Genomic DNA, 13,024 nt, shown 5'->3' on the forward strand with positions numbered 1-13,024 from the left:
GTCGGTGGGTTTCGAATCAGGTACACGCCCCTCCAACCACCAGCCCTAAATCCGGGTCGTCACGGTTTCGATTCGGGACCGACGGTTTACGTCGGCGGTGCGGGGTAGACGCGTCGATTCCGGGAATCCATATTTCGTTCGCCGAAATATTGGTCCATCTCTTCCCGGAATACCGCGCCACCTTCTCGATTTTACGACATCTTCGCGTCGCCAAACGCTTCCGAAACGGTCGAAGCACAGAAAGGACCTGGTGTTCGAACCGAGGCAATTCCGACAACAGGATGCCGCGAACCGCCTCTCCGACGTTCAGGTCGATCGTTTTCGGCGGAAGTTGAAACGGGACGAGTCGACGACGGGTCCCGTTGCCGTCCGGACCCTTCGGGACGGCCGAAAGTCCGTCGAGAGGATCATCCGAAAGGAGACGGTCTTCATCGTCCGACCGATGCCGCACCTACGAGTTTTCCGATATTTTCTTCGACGGATCTTCAGGTTTTCTTCCTTTCTTCCGTCTTTCTCTCTTCGTAATTTCGTGTCCGACCTGCGTCGTCCGAAGTCGGGGTGAAGATCGAAGAAAAAACGCCAAAAATAACAACTCGTCAGCCACGCACACCGCGTTCGAATGTCTAACGGTCCAACTTGGATTTTCGAAGATCGCCGAATCCGAGGGACGATAAATAATAATAATAATAATAATAATGGTAATAAATAATAATGTTAATAATAATAATAATGATATGATGATTATAACGATAATTATTATAGATAGGTAAATAGAAACACAGGTCTCCTCTCGAAAATCGGAACTTCCTGATATTACTTACATATTTCGGTCGATCCAAATGTGGGAATCTCGTCGTCGTCGGAGCAAGCAGCGCGGTAGGTGGGGTGAAATTCTGGATTTTCCACCGCCGCCGGCGGTCGAAAAATGTGCGACGCGGGAGATCGCCAGTCCGTCTAGTAGTCTCTCTTGTCGTTAGAGCGTGACGTGGTGGTTGTTGTGGGATTTCCCGTTAGTTCGGTCCGACGTCGGTCGTCAGAGGGTAAGTGCATACGGAAACGAAACGCATCGCGTTTTGATGTTCATATTCGTGCATCGGAATGTTAAAAGCAATATATTTTACACCAACGATCACACCTAAACACCACGGCAACGGCCATACCACGTTGAAAAGCACCGGTTCTCGTCCGATCACCGAAGTTAAGCAACGTCGGGCGCGGTCAGTACTTGGATGGGTGACCGCTTGGGAACACCGCGTGCCGTTGCCCCCCAACACTTTTTGTTTTTTTTTGAAATCCATAGCAACCACCGAACCGATTTGTTTTTCGTGCAGGTATTCGGAAACATGCACAGACCCGTATAATGTAGATTCATAGCTTTAAGTACTAGATAATTAAGAAAACAATTTTTTTTGTCGATTAATTGTAAACAATTGCAGAATAAAAACTCGTCAAACGGTAAAGGTTGTCGTTCGATCACCGAAGGTAAGCCACGCGGGCAGCGGTCAGCACTTGGACGGGTGACCGGTTCATTATATTCCTTCCGTGAGTTTAACAAAGATAACATATGCAAATGTCGTAAGTGCGACGAGGAAGACGGCGATCTTTTAATGTAAAAAAAATATATATTAGGTTACGCGTACATGCCACTTTGACTGCTGCTTTATTTTTTTGGTTTTTAAATAATTAGAGATCTGAATTCAACATATCAGTTCTATGTTATAATGGACAGACAATGTTGTATTCTTGGCCCCTAACACGTTAAGACCAACATAAAAACTAGAATAACTTACCATTCGTTAAACGTTAAACAATTTCGAACCACGTTTTTTTGAGCTCGAACAAACTCATAACACAACACTCATTTATTAGTCACTGGACCATTGTAAAACGAGAAGAGAGAAAAACCATGCGAAACTATTTTTAAAACGAAGAGAATAAAGGTTTTAAATGGTAGGGCTGTATGACAGACTTGTCAATTATCGTGGGGGGTACGGCTGAGATTTATGACGAAATCGAGCGGCGCCGGCGGTCGGTCACTTTCACGAAAGAGGTCTAAACACGGGTCGTTTACGATACCCTCTGGTTACTAGAAAAGTTCTAGACAGATGTTTGTCGGCTTTTCGAGGTATTTATTTGTGAGTCCAAAGACTCAATGGAGTAATATCGGACTGAAATTCCAAGATTTTGCTGTGTAATCCAAAAAACTATGTTCCTCGTAACATTTAACGATGTGTTAATTCAACTATTATTTTAATTTTTCGTATACGTATTTATACTAAAAAGTACAGCGCTTCCAACAGTGAATTGTGAATTGAAAATGTTTCAAAGAAAGATCGATAGTTTTGAAAAAAATTACATATTAATAAATTTAGATAGATTTAGAAGTATACATTGCACTTACTTTTCAAAATTATTGTACTTCTGATTTGGTTGAAATAACATAATATGTAGCAGTCATAGTCTTGTGTACATTGCAGTCGCGGCTGGTGTTGGGTAAAACCTTTATTTTTTAGGGGGTCATTACCCAAATGACCTCATGGACCAGCCGTTCCTGTTAGGTTTTATATATCAAATTGATTCGTCTGTCTTTTTCATCATGCCTTCGAAAAGCGAGCTCCTGTTTCGCCAAAGTAACTGTGACGTCAATTAAATACGATAATAAAATTCGGTTTTTCCGAACTTATTGTGAGTGAGAGCAGTGAGAGCATCTTCTTTTCGTATCCCACCTCCACCCGGCGGCAGTAGTGCAGTGCTTATCAACATAATTACCGGCGTCTCGCCTCCACATTTTGACTTTTTTGTGTTTTATGTGTTCTCTAAGTCCAAAATTTTTAAATTTTTAAAAAGAGATTGCGGTACTATTCCTGTTGCTGAAATTATAATAATATATTTATTAATTTTTGTATTATATGTCTGTGTTATATTGTGTGAATTTGGAACAGCTATATCTAAAAGATATGCTTGCTTTTGTTGTTTATTTAAAATAATAATGTCTGGTCTGTTATGCTGAATGTGAATGTCAGTTAAAACTGTGCGATCAAAATATAATTTGTAATTGTCATTTTCTAAACAACTTTCTGGTTTATAAATGTAATGTGGTTGTGTATCCTTTAATAAATTGAATTTAACTGCTAAATTCATGTGTATAATTTTTGCGAATATATCATGACGTTTTTTATATTCGCTGTGAGCCAAAACGGTGCAAGATCTTGTATTGCAAATATAAAACCCTCAGCTCTTTAAAATATCTCCCATGTAAAGACTTTTGTTTTATATTTGCTATAGTGTCATATCACGAGCTCTATTGAGAAAATAATTTTTTAGTGAAGCAATTTGATTGTGTTGTAGAATTTCTAGATTTGAAAAACCCCTACCACCATTTTCGCGTGGTAAATTAAATCTTTCAACAGCAGATTTGGGGTGATGTTTACAAAATTTTGTAAAGAGAACTCTAGTTTGAATATTTATATTCTTTAAATTAGTTTTGGACCATTTTATAACACCAAAAGAATAGATTTAATTTGATTTGATTGATTAATACCTAAATATTTATAAAATTCTCCTTTATTTAAATTTTTAATGATTTCTCCTTCTTTAGTTATATATTCTAAATTTTCGTAATGACCACGACATATTGATTGATTTTCAGTTATTGTTAAGTTTTATGTCATCCATATAAAGAAGGTGATTTAATTTAATATTAATTTTATAAATTTTAAGAATTTTAATTAACCATGAATGTGGTACTGAATCATAGGCTTTTTTGTAGTCTATGAATTGTTGTTGCATTATTTTCCAAACGTTTGAGACTTAAAATATTCGTCAAATGTTCTTCTTTTTTTAAATCAGAATACCCCTGACAAATCCGAACATTTTGTTTTGCGGTAGATAAAAGTAAACATGGGCCAAGACAGAATATTAATATTCGGTGTGGAATTTTCCTGCGTTCTTGTTCATTTCTATCGAAGTGCTCACGAAAAGTTGTGAATATCAACACTTTGTAATTGTCGTAGTGAAAAATAAAAAAGATAGCTATGGGGCACAACTTATTTCGCACTTCATTAGAAAAGTAACAGTATTAAAATAAAAAAAATATTTTTCTAAATTTCGAACGTTAGGTCTATCCTGACCAGCCGCCAATTAGTGGTATTATTTTATTTTTTGCTGTTTTCCACAATAGTTATTTTTATATTAAATCATTGATTCAAAAAATTGAAATTAAAAATTCAAATTTTTGAAGGAACTCTGAAGTTTCAATGCAGTGACCATGTTGCTAGGTAACTAATAAAAAACAGTGCGTGAAATGAAAAACAGAAATAGTCGTATGCGTTTTGTATGGTTTCTATGGTTTCGATCTTACTAACAATGCAATGAAAATGACCCACTTCAGGCACAGATAACTATGCGTGAATTTCAATTTTTTGAATCAATTATATAAAAACAAAATTGATTTGGCGGCCGCTACACAAAAGTGGTGGGAGGCGAGAACCTGTTTCCGCCGGTCAATTTTAAAATTAATAAATTTTCCCTGGATACGTATTCGACTTATCCGGTACGAGTTATTTTTAAATTAACTTAATGGCCCGTTGCTCTTGTTCTTTTTACATTGAATATGCGATGTTTTGGCATCGTTAGCAATAGTACAATACTCACGCATTTTTAATCTAAAATTAACAAAACTTGAATGGATCGGGATTATCACACTTCTGAATTGAAGTTTTCATTCGTTTAAAATATAATTGATAGTAATACGTAATGCGGATTGCCTAAACGTTGCTTCCATCACGTCAACATCACACATTCACGTTCGCCCGTAGAAATGGCGTGATGCACACGAAATCGATCCAAAAAGGCTCATAATATTTGTGTCACGCGAATCTACGTCGAAAACTAGAAAAAAAAAAAATTCAATTCGAATTTCAATAATCGAAACGATGCGTCGTCGATACTAAACGTAGGTAGTAACTAAAGTGTGATCGGGTGCGATAAAAGTGTCCGTCAATAATCATCATCCAACAATCATTTAATAGACGAACGCTAATTTTTGGCACTCACTCGGACGACAGAACCAGTCCAGACGGAAACCGGGGCGCGGGGTGGGTGGGTGGTTGTATGTCCGTGAATCTGTCCGGCGCGCGTCAACATTTCAGTTATCGTCGCGAGAGTTAAAACGAAAGGTGGTTAGTGTGAAAGTGACGTTTTTTCGTGGAGACACGTTACGAAGGGTGAGTACCTAATATAATATAAAACCAACCGAAAACCCACAATAGTGCCCCGGTTTATTATCGTGAATAGGTGTTTGGTAAATATTTTCTGTATTCCAACTAGCAAGTCTTTTATCAAAAAACTCCGGCAACATGGCTATTGTGGTATTGTTGATACCACCTAACTGAAGAACTTAGTTAATAACTAAGTCGACGATTTTATCGGGAAATTGAACGGAGAAACAAAAATAGCTCTTAGCGACAGTTGCCTGAAGTCGCAAATAACGGCGATTGACGAAATCACGTTTTTTTTATTTTAATTCCAATGAACAATACACAGGGTCACAATTATCTGTTATGTATTCTATAATGTTTTGCAAAGTAAATAATGTGAGTTGTCATGCGTAATATTAATTAGCTAAGTAATTTTTGCAAGTATTTTATGTCAGATATGCAATGTATAATAACGTAATGTTGCAAAGTATTTTAATTTTTATGCTAGGTAGAGATAATAACTCGACAATAACTCTTCTCTAATGAAAAAAAAAATAGAAAATGATTTAGGAACATAAAAAATCTCATTAAAACAGGAACAATTGAAATTAAAATAAACATAACATTCTGTACTAAAGTACAGTTTTGTTCACTCCTTTTTTCAAAGTCTTCTGTCCTCTCATTTGCACATACTGCTATTCCAAAACAGTGAAATTGTCTGTTTCAGGGAATCCTTAACGTTCCTTGCTAATGTCAACAACGTTTTCGATGAAACAAAGAGTCGGAAAAATGTCGGCTCATTGTATTCAATAACATACGCGACTACAAAACCATCTGTATCATTTGTAGGAATCGCGGTTTTTTCGATGAGAATTCGTTCTAATTTTTTCTTTCTTAAAAAAGCTAAGTAATTTTAATTTCACTAAAGATGAACATTTAGGCTATATGCTGGGTAATGCAAATCCATCAACCATCAACTAGGTTGTTCAGCAGATGTACGATTGTTTATTTGATTTCTTCTTCCGAAGAGTTGTATTCTGGCAAAATAGAAATTTATTCATAACATAACCTCAATCAACTAAATTATTTCGAATACAATAACCACATAACTACAAGTTGGATAGGCATGGGTGCAAAATACCGATAATGCATGAAACCTAATAATAATAATAATGACATAATAAAAGTTAATTAAAAATCGCTGTTTCACGTCTTTTTCTTTTTTGTTCGAGAGTTTTTGTGGTTCTGAAAAGAACCGTTTATAAATGTGTCGAAAACGAAAAACATCTATTTCGAACTGGTGTACTTGGTGACGGCTTTGGTACCTTCGGAGACGGCGTGCTTGGCCAACTCACCGGGCAACAACAGACGCACGGCAGTTTGAATTTCTCTGCTGGTGATCGTCGAACGTTTGTTGTAGTGTGCCAGACGGGAAGCTTCAGCGGCGATACGTTCGAAGATGTCGTTCACGAAACTGTTCATTATGCTCATAGCCTTACTAGAGATACCGGTGTCGGGATGGACTTGTTTCAACACCTTGTAGATGTAGATGGCATAGCTCTCCTTCCTCCTGCGCTTCTTTTTTTTGTCGCTCTTGGAAATGTTCTTCTGAGCTTTCCCGGCCTTCTTGGCTGCCTTACCACTTGTCTTCGGCGGCATTTTTCAATTCAATTCGATTCAACAAACTCGCGAACTGCTCTGACTCGTGTGCGTGCGTTAACTTTGCACCACCACCTTTCTGATAGGTAGTGTGTTCACCAGAACCCCACCTGAAAACGGGCTCCCACCAATCGTCACGTCCTATTCTCCTATCACGGAGGCTATAAATTCGAAGCACAGCTACCAGCTTTTACAATCGACGAGTCCCGTCCGTCAGTTTTATTACTTCTCGTGGTGTCTAACGAACGAACTTAAAATGTCAGGTCGCGGTAAAGGAGGTAAAGTGAAGGGAAAAGCGAAATCCCGTTCGAGCCGTGCCGGTCTCCAGTTTCCGGTGGGTAGGATACATCGTCTTCTCAGAAAAGGAAATTACGCGGAACGCGTCGGTGCAGGAGCTCCCGTCTATTTGGCCGCCGTCATGGAGTACTTAGCCGCCGAAGTTCTAGAATTGGCAGGAAACGCTGCCCGTGACAACAAGAAGACACGTATTATACCGCGTCATCTGCAGCTGGCCATCAGAAACGACGAGGAATTGAACAAACTCCTGTCCGGAGTTACGATCGCCCAAGGCGGTGTCTTACCCAACATTCAGGCCGTACTTTTACCCAAAAAAACCGAGAAGAAACCTTAAACGAACGATCGATCCATCTCCGTGGCGAAAACTCAAAATATCGGCCCTTCTCAGGGCCACTATAGCTTTTTTTTTTCGTAAAATGACCGATGCATCTTTTCTTTTTGTATTATTATCATTTACGACTGCAATGCCAAAAGGAAAGCAAGGGGTGTTTACGATCTTGGTACATTTATCAGGTAGTCAGTTAGTAATAATTGTCCGTTGTTTCTCGAAAGAACATCATGTTTCTTTTTTTTCCTCTTATTTTTATTTTGTGGTTCTGAAAAGAACCGATTTTGTATTTCGTATTTTATTCTGGTTTTCTCGAACGGTGAAGAGCGCCAGGAAATTAACCTCCGAAACCGTAGAGGGTGCGTCCTTGACGTTTCAAAGCGTAGACGACGTCCATCGCTGTCACGGTTTTACGTTTGGCGTGTTCCGTGTAGGTGACGGCATCTCGGATGACATTTTCCAAGAACACTTTCAGGACTCCGCGAGTTTCTTCGTAGATCAAACCGGAAATACGTTTCACGCCGCCACGACGAGCCAATCTTCTGATAGCGGGTTTCGTGATGCCCTGGATGTTGTCACGCAGGACTTTGCGATGACGCTTCGCTCCTCCTTTTCCCAATCCTTTGCCTCCTTTACCGCGACCGGTCATCTTTTCAGATTATTTCAACTGACACAAAATACCTGCACACCTCGTCCCTAGGAAGTCAACTACCGCAAAATTTCAACTAACGGAGCCTTATATAGATTCAACGGTTCACCATCGACCAATCGACGAAGTCAGCCGTTGACTTTGTTCACGTATAAAAGTACAATTTAATATGGCGGAATTTTTAGTACCCGTTTACCTTTCGACGCGTGCACGTCTAACGATCGTCAGAGTCGATTTTAATAATTGTCAGTTTTGTTTTTCATTCGTTTCATTCGAAATGGCCAGGACCAAGCAGACCGCACGCAAGTCCACCGGAGGAAAAGCCCCCAGGAAACAACTGGCTACCAAAGCGGCCAGGAAAAGCGCTCCCGCCACTGGCGGCGTCAAGAAGCCCCACCGTTACAGACCTGGTACCGTGGCTCTGCGTGAGATCCGTCGTTACCAGAAAAGTACCGAGTTGCTCATCCGCAAGCTTCCCTTTCAACGTTTGGTGAGGGAGATCGCTCAGGATTTCAAAACCGATTTGCGCTTCCAAAGCTCCGCCGTGATGGCCCTCCAGGAAGCGAGCGAAGCTTACTTGGTCGGTCTGTTCGAGGACACGAATTTGTGCGCCATCCACGCCAAACGTGTAACCATCATGCCAAAGGACATCCAACTTGCCAGACGTATTCGGGGTGAACGCGCTTAAATTTTTCCACATCGTGTTTCGGAAGAACAACACGAAACACGAATTTTATAACAAAAAAATCGGTTCTTTTCAGAACCTCAAACTTTACAGGCAAAAAAAAAAATATATCGCCCTTCAACCGGAAATGAATAAAATAAAAATGTCAATAATCGGTCGGTCCTCTCGATTCGGGTTGGGTTGCGGTCGTTCGTAAAATTTTATTGCATCCTGTCATCACCTACCTGCCAGCTGATGCTATCTATTTTATTTGGTTTCGCCGTAAGGATAGTTTTATTTCTTTTTTTCGTCGTAGATTATCGTGTGGCCCTGAAAAGGGCCATTTGTGCGTGCCCCGTTGCCGGTAGTACGATGATGACGTCGGAACGAGGCACAGCCGAACGAACATGAGTCGAGTATCCATCCACGTTTCTCACTTTTTCCTCTTCGGCGAAGCGGCCTTTTTCACCTTGACAGGAATGGCTTTGGCTGTCTTGGGTTTGGGTGCTTTGGGTTTTTTAGTCGGACCAGCCTTGTTAGATTTCTTCGCTTTGGAAGGCGATCGGGGTTTCGGGGCGGCTCTAGTTTTCTTTTCTGCCGAGGAGGCGGCCGATTTCTTGGCTTTCGCTGCGGCGGCGGAGGCAGCGACGGCGCTCTTCTTTTCGGCAGCAGTCTTCTTCGCTTTGGGGGAGGCTTGTTTTTTGGCTGTCTTCGAGGAAGCCTTGTCGGAAGTCGTCGCGACGGCGGTACGTTTGGCGGATGATTTTTTTCGTCTTGGATGCGGCGGACGAAGCGGGTTTCCTCTTGTCGGAGGCGGAGGCGACTTTGGCACCACCGGAGGTGGACGAGGCGAGCTTGAACGAACCCGACGCGCCCTTACCTTTCGTCTGAACCAGAGATCCCGACGCCACGGCGCCTTTCAGATATTTCTTGATGAAAGGGGCGACCTTTTCGGCGTCGACTTTGTAATTTGCGGCGACGAACTTCTTGATGGCCTGAAGAGACGATCCTCCGCGTTCCTTGAGTCCCTTGATGGCGTTGTTTACCATCTCGGATGTCGGAGGATGGGACGGTTTCGCCCTGGGATTTTTCGCTTTTTTCTCTTTCTTCGCGTGGGATTGAGGGGTGGCAGCGGAACCGGTGGTGACCGATGATGCTGTTTGATTTTCGACGTCGGCCATCTTTCACGTTAAAACGTTAAAAGTTAATAATAATTATTGAAAAAACACTTGCTCACACACGTACACTTCGAGCACCTCGTGAACGAGAATTGAACAAAAAAATTTTCTAAGTCTTTATAAAATAGTCGCCACTGCGGACGGAAGACTGAACGCGCACCGCGTCCGCCGTCGAAGAAATTGCAGGCCTCGGAATCGTTGCCCGCGTGATGGCATCGTCCTCTTTCCTCGATCACCATCGCCACCGTGTGATCAAGCTGGCCGAACTCGGTTTCCGAAGTTTCCCTGGAGATAGCGAAGTTCGTCTCGGAACGTCGGTGGGTTTCGAATCAGGTACACGCCCCTCCAACCACCAGCCCTAAATCCGGGTCGTCACGGTTTCGATTCGGGACCGACGGTTTACGTCGGCGGTGCGGGGTAGACGCGTCGATTCCGGGAATCCATATTTCGTTCGCCGAAATATTGGTCCATCTCTTCCCGGAATACCGCGCCACCTTCTCGATTTTACGACATCTTCGCGTCGCCAAACGCTTCCGAAACGGTCGAAGCACAGAAAGGACCTGGTGTTCGAACCGAGGCAATTCCGACAACAGGATGCCGCGAACCGCCTCTCCGACGTTCAGGTCGATCGTTTTCGGCGGAAGTTGAAACGGGACGAGTCGACGACGGGTCCCGTTGCCGTCCGGACCCTTCGGGACGGCCGAAAGTCCGTCGAGAGGATCATCCGAAAGGAGACGGTCTTCATCGTCCCGACCGATGCCGCACCTACGAGTTTTCCGATATTTTCTTCGACGGATCTTCAGGTTTTCTTCCTTTCTTCCGTCTTTCTCTCTTCGTAATTTCGTGTCCGACCTGCGTCGTCCGAAGTCGGGGTGAAGATCGAAGAAAAAACGCCAAAAATAACAACTCGTCAGCCACGCACACCGCGTTCGAATGTCTAACGGTCCAACTTGGATTTTCGAAGATCGCCGAATCCGAGGGACGATAAATAATAATAATAATAATAATAATGGTAATAAATAATAATGTTAATAATAATAATAATGATATGATGATTATAACGATAATTATTATAGATAGGTAAATAGAAACACAGGTCTCCTCTCGAAAATCGGAACTTCCTGATATTACTTATATTTCGGTCGATCCAAATGTGGGAATCTCGTCGTCGTCGGAGCAAGCAGCGCGGTAGGTGGGGTGAAATTCTGGATTTTCCACCGCCGCCGGCGGTCGAAAAATGTGCGACGCGGGAGATCGCCAGTCCGTCTAGTAGTCTCTCTTGTCGTTAGAGCGTGACGTGGTGGTTGTTGTGGGATTTCCCGTTAGTTCGGTCCGACGTCGGTCGTCAGAGGGTAAGTGCATACGGAAACGAAACGCATCGCGTTTTGATGTTCATATTCGTGCATCGGAATGTTAAAAGCAATATATTTTACACCAACGATCACACCTAAACACCACGGCAACGGCCATACCACGTTGAAAAGCACCGGTTCTCGTCCGATCACCGAAGTTAAGCAACGTCGGGCGCGGTCAGTACTTGGATGGGTGACCGCTTGGGAACACAGCGTGCCGTTGCCCCCCAACACTTTTTGTTTTTTTTTGAAATCCATAGCAACCACCGAACCGATTTGTTTTTCGTGCAGGTATTCGGAAACATGCACAGACCCGTATAATGTAGATTCATAGCTTTAAGTACTAGATAATTAAGAAAACAATTTTTTTTGTCGATTAATTGTAAACAATTGCAGAATAAAAACTCGTCCAAACGGTAAAGGTTGTCGTTCGATCACCGAAGGTAAGCCACGCGGGCAGCGGTCAGCACTTGGACGGGTGACCGGTTCATTATATTCCTTCCGTGAGTTTAACAAAGATAACATATGCAAATGTCGTAAGTGCGACGAGGAAGACGGCGATCTTTTAATGTAAAAAAAATATATATTAGGTTACGCGTACATGCCACTTTGACTGCTGCTTTATTTTTTTGGTTTTTAAATAATTAGAGATCTGAATTCAACATATCAGTTCTATGTTATAATGGACAGACAATGTTGTATTCTTGGCCCCTAACACGTTAAGACCAACATAAAAACTAGAATAACTTACCATTCGTTAAACGTTAAACAATTTCGAACCACGTTTTTTTGAGCTCGAACAAACTCATAACACAACACTCATTTATTAGTCACTGGACCATTGTAAAACGAGAAGAGAGAAAAACCATGCGAAACTATTTTTAAAACGAAGAGAATAAAGGTTTTAAATGGTAGGGCTGTATGACAGACTTGTCAATTATCGTGGGGGGTACGGCTGAGATTTATGACGAAATCGAGCGGCGCCGGCGGTCGGTCACTTTCACGAAAGAGGTCTAAACACGGGTCGTTTACGATACCTCTGGTTACTAGAAAAGTTCTAGACAGATGTTTGTCGGCTTTTCGAGGTATTTATTTGTGAGTCCAAAGACTCAATGGAGTAATATCGGACTGAAATTCCAAGATTTTGCTGTGTAATCCAAAAAACTATGTTCCTCGTAACATTTAACGATGTGTTAATTCAACTATTATTTTAATTTTTCGTATACGTATTTATACTAAAAAGTACAGCGCTTCCAACAGTGAATTGTGAATTGAAAATGTTTCAAAGAAAGATCGATAGTTTTGAAAAAAATTACATATTAATAAATTTAGATAGATTTAGAAGTATACATTGCACTTACTTTTCAAAATTATTGTACTTCTGATTTGGTTGAAATAACATAATATGTAGCAGTCATAGTTGCGATTGTAGAAAAAATCTTGTGTACATTGCAGTCGCGGCTGGTGTTGGGTAAAACCTTTATTTTTTAGGGGGTCATTACCCAAATGACCTCATGGACCAGCCGTTCCTGTTAGGTTTTATATATCAAATTGATTCGTCTGTCTTTTTCATCATGCCTTCGAAAAGCGAGCTCCTGTTTCGCCAAAGTAACTGTGACGTCAATTAAATACGATAATAAAATTCGGTTTTTCCCATCTTCTTTTCGTATCCCACCTCCACCCGGCGGCAGTAGTGCAG

General features: G+C 41.6%; 2 non-coding genes across 2 annotated transcripts; both read left to right on the forward strand.

The window, feature by feature from the left end:
* The first annotated feature begins 1,146 nt into the window (after nt 1-1,146).
* Nucleotides 1,147-1,266, forward strand: LOC138141049 (5S ribosomal RNA). The gene has a single exon (XR_011162946.1). It is a non-coding gene; the product is annotated as a 5S ribosomal RNA (ribosomal RNA).
* Nucleotides 1,267-11,431: 10,165 nt separating this feature from the next.
* Nucleotides 11,432-11,551, forward strand: LOC138141050 (5S ribosomal RNA). The gene has a single exon (XR_011162947.1). It is a non-coding gene; the product is annotated as a 5S ribosomal RNA (ribosomal RNA).
* The last annotated feature ends 1,473 nt before the right edge of the window (nt 11,552-13,024 follow it).

Source organism: Tenebrio molitor, unplaced genomic scaffold, assembly GCF_963966145.1.
Source record: "Tenebrio molitor unplaced genomic scaffold, icTenMoli1.1 SCAFFOLD_841, whole genome shotgun sequence".
Taxonomy (NCBI): domain Eukaryota; kingdom Metazoa; phylum Arthropoda; class Insecta; order Coleoptera; family Tenebrionidae; genus Tenebrio; species Tenebrio molitor.